The sequence below is a fragment of the Hibiscus syriacus genome, unplaced genomic scaffold (assembly GCF_006381635.1).
Source record: "Hibiscus syriacus cultivar Baekdansim isolate YM2019G1 unplaced genomic scaffold, ASM638163v2 tig00111334_pilon, whole genome shotgun sequence".
Classification (NCBI taxonomy): domain Eukaryota; kingdom Viridiplantae; phylum Streptophyta; class Magnoliopsida; order Malvales; family Malvaceae; genus Hibiscus; species Hibiscus syriacus.
In genome coordinates, this window is record NW_024063062.1 from 611885 (window position 1) to 616294 (window position 4410).

Below are 4410 nucleotides of genomic sequence, written 5' to 3' on the forward strand. Positions count from 1 at the left end.
GGAGAGAGAGCTCTCTGAAATCGGTTTTTCATTGGGTTTTTATCATCCCCGGTTACAACCATAAAAAAAAGTAATAATAAAAAAGGCCTGATATTTTTTTTGCTTTGTCCTTTTTTCATGTATGGTGCTGCTAATTGGAGCGTGGATTGCGCTGTTGTGGAGCAGCTGGTTAGACGCCGGTGGGGTAGAGATGGCCACATTGGGGGATTTGCTGGTGCATCTTGGAGTGTTACAGTGGGTGAAATCCGAATCGGGTCGGATCTTGGGCTTTGGGTCAACTGGTTATAACCGGGTTTTTTTTGTTTTATCTGATCGGGCCTATTTGTAATTCGGGCCCCAGCTTCGGGTTTGTATCCTGCAAACGAAAATAATAATAATAAATGATAAATGATAATAAAAAATATATAAAAATCGGTCTCCGAACTAAAACGTGTGTTTTGACAAATAAGATATAACAAGAAGTATACCCACCTTATGGAACATGTAAACGTTCAAAATTATAAATATCAAGTTCCCTGAATCATATGTAATTTAGAAGTTTCATGATGCCCAACATTATAGAGATAGAATTGCATCAACTACAACGATCCTAACTCTGTCCCTGGTGCTATGTTCTTGGAGGAAATCAGTCGGATTTGGTGTCTACTCTTGTATTTATGTCAGTGATGATTGTTGGGAGAAAATGGAAGATTACTTGTATGGAGGGCATGATATGGAGGATATATAACATGAAAGATGAAGCTTGAAGCCAATTTCTGTATTTTTTCTTGAGATAAGATTCAGCTGCCACCTTGTTGGATTATTCCCAGGTCTGCAAAAGACTTTTGTTTTCTTGCCATGGAATATTAATTTCTTGAACATGAAGCAACAACTTACTATTAATATGAAGATCCAAAAGAAAATTAAATCGTGAGCGGCAGGATTCAAACCTGCGCGGGCAGAGACCACATGAATTCTAGTCATGCCCGATAACCACTCCGGCACGCCTACGGCTTCATTTGGCCATTTCTTTTGTTTTTCCCGCTAAAACATAGCGTACTTAAGAAAGTCTTCTTTTAAGACATTAATTGAATTCTTTGGGTAAAATTCTAAGAACACTACCTACACTTTTAAATTTCTTTGGACTTAGTTTCTACCGTTTTTTTAATTGCCCAACTTTAGTTTTTACCTTATGTCGAAGGTAATGAGATTATTTCGTTGACCATTGATAATTCACCATCTCTGATTTGGATAAAGAGTTACAGTCGACGAAACAACGGTTGTTGGCGGATCTTTCTCTTTAAAAGAGAGGCGGTCATAAGAAGAAAGGTGAATATCAGCTTGGGTTGTGGAGGATTCCAAGCCTTTTATCAGTATTAGTTGGGGTAGTTATAGTGACCTTAGTTTGGTGGTGTCACACATATGATAATAATGGCTATTTATATACTAACGATGTAGACAAATATGATGGTCAAACCTTGCAATTCGTTTTAAAATGTCACATGTAGAGTTGGCAATCAGGTCATTTAGATGGGGATCAAGTTCAGGTTAGATCATTTCGGTCAGGATGTATTTGATTTAGGTTCAGTTCGGTTCAGATTGGATCTAATTCGGTTATAGTTTGGGTCTATAGAAATTTAGTTTGGGTCAGGTCAAAATCGGATCAGTTGGCTTTCGGGTCGGGTTAATATCATATTAGTTGGTTTTGGGTTGGGTCAATATCAAATTGATTGGTTTCAGTTTGGGTCCATTCATGTTTGTTTAGGTTCAGGTCAACTTTTTGATTTTCGGGGTAATTCGGGTTGTTTCAGTTCAAGTCAACCGTCGTCTCTCTTTGTCGTCATAATCGTCAGTGTTGTTCTTTATTACTTGTCATTCATGAATTTTATGTGACAATATATTGCTAAATTCTAAATTAGAGGCTAGAAGTTTTAGTTTAAATCAATTGAATCAATAAATCTTTAAATTATGGAATTGAAATTTTTGAAAGTATAAGAATAACTCTATAAATCCTAATAAATTTTAGGATTGATTGTAATATTAATCCTCAATCTTTTTTTTACTTTAATTATAACCGATTATAATTTATCATATACATATATATAATTTAATTTTTTATATTATTTTAGTACCTCACTGCTGTTTCATTATCATCTTGTTCTACAATTTAGTTCCTTACGCACGGTCGTGCCTAACGTCGATCACCTTGCTCACAGTCTCACTCATTATTTCGATACTTTCATCGTCCCTCACCGTCGCTCGTCAGAAGCAGCCAGAGACCTAGAGCTAGCCAACGTCATTGCCTCATGTACTTTCTCAGTTTCAGCCCTCGCCATCATCAATCTTCACCTTTCAATTGTTCATGTCTTTATGATTATTAGGCACTTAACTATTAAATGTTATCTATTTACAAATTATGAGTGCTCACCTTAAGCAATGTTGATTTATGATTTCTGCTGCTACTGTAATTAAAAAAATCCCCAAATAATTTTGAATCAGTCGATAAAAATCTTTTTATTTTAGATTGCAGTTGATTTATTTACTTTTGTGTTGGTTGTTTTTGGTGTTATAAATCAATGTAGACAAGCATCAATCTTACTGCATGCCATCGGATTTGCCTCCTAGATCAAAATCATTCATATCATCCGATTAGAGTAGAAGCCTTAGATCTAATCATATATTTACATGTCCTTAACATAAATTTATCAAAAAACCGTCATATATTAAAAAAAAACGATACCAATCTTATTGCAGATCATGATATTTACCACCATATATTAATAAAAAAAATGCAACCAAACAAGGTTCCAAAGTTTTATTGAGATGTAATAGTAATTAATGTTTGATATAAAGTTTTGCATTCTTCTGTTGATAATCTCCTAGTAAAGAATAAATAAGGTATAATACTTATATGATAAATCCCTCTCGGAAAAGATAAGTAAGCATAAATGGATATAAAGAAAAAAATAGTAACATTAGCTTCATCCATTCTATCCTCATAGAGCGTCTTTTTGTGTTTGTCTTTGATATGCGTGTGAGCCTGTGAGGTTTAAGTTGATACTAACAATATTTTTGTTTATTTTGACAGCCATGGGATCAAATGATAATACTTGTGAGGTTCAAGTTGATACTAACAACATTCTTGTACCGGAATCACAATATGTTTCTAAGAGACGAAGCAAGGTTTGGACACATTTTCTTAGTCTTGATCTGATAGAAACTAATGATAGAAAGCAGAGGACACTTTGTAAACATTGCAAAACTGTTTCCTTTATTTCTAACTCACATTATAGAACATCTAATATGAAAGAACATCTAATATGAAAAACATCATGCCAAATATAAAAACTATTTTGCATATAAAGATATCTCAAGAACAGAGGGAGAAGGATCAAAAGATAATGTTAATGACCAAAAGATTTACATAGATTTAGTAGATAGAGCAATTATAAAGTATGAATAAAATTCATGCTTATTTGGAAAAAATCAAGTTAGAAGTATATGTAGAAACACTGCAAAAGCTAATTGTTTGAAATTGAATAAAACTTTGAAAAATAACTTAAAGGAGACTCTTCATAATGTTTCTGACCAGATTTCTTTTACATGTGATATGTGGGCATCTTGTCAAACTGAGGGATATTTGTATTTAACCACTCATTATGTAGATTCTAATTAGAAGTTAAATAATAGAGTTTTTGAACTTCTGTCATATTGATTCATCGCACACCGAGAGTAATAAGCATTATATTTTGCTAGACTTAATATAGGATTGTGGTATTGGTTATATTATATCACATTAGACAATGCTTCTAGTAATGATAAAATATAAGACCATTTGAAGGATACTTTTAATGCTCGAGGGACATTATTATATGGAGGGGCTTACTTTCATGTTTGATGTGCTACGCATGTGTTAAATCTCATTGTTAAGGATGGACTTAAGGTCATTGAACATATTGTTGTCAAGATGAGAGATTGTATGAAGTATATTAAATTGTCATAATCAAGAAAAAATACTTTTCGACGTGGTGTGAAATTAGCAAAGATAGAAGAAACTAAAGTGTTGTGGCTTGATGTCCCTACAAGATGGAACTCTACATATATGAAGTTTGATAGGGTTATTTTATACCGTGAAGCTTTTAAGTAGATGGTTTTTGTTGATTCTTCTTTCCATCATTATCCAGGCACCAAAGAGTGAGAAATGCTTGAGAAAATTTGAGATATTTTAGAACCATTTTTTATATAAATGAGTTATTTTCAGGAAGTGATTATCCTACAGTAAATTTGTACTTTGGGAATGTTTGAAATTTTTTATTCTTTTGAGAGTATTGACGAGAAGCAATGATGCATTTTTTAAAATAATGGCAATAAAAATGAAGTAAAAGTTTGATAAGTATTTGTTCAACTCAAGAGATGATGATTATGACACAT

General features: G+C 33.1%; 1 non-coding gene across 1 annotated transcript; it reads right to left on the reverse strand.

Annotated features, from left to right (window-relative positions):
* Positions 1 to 908: 908 nt before the first annotated feature.
* Positions 909 to 990, reverse strand: TRNAS-AGA. The gene has a single exon. It is a non-coding gene; the product is annotated as a tRNA-Ser (tRNA).
* Positions 991 to 4410: the final 3420 nt, after the last annotated feature.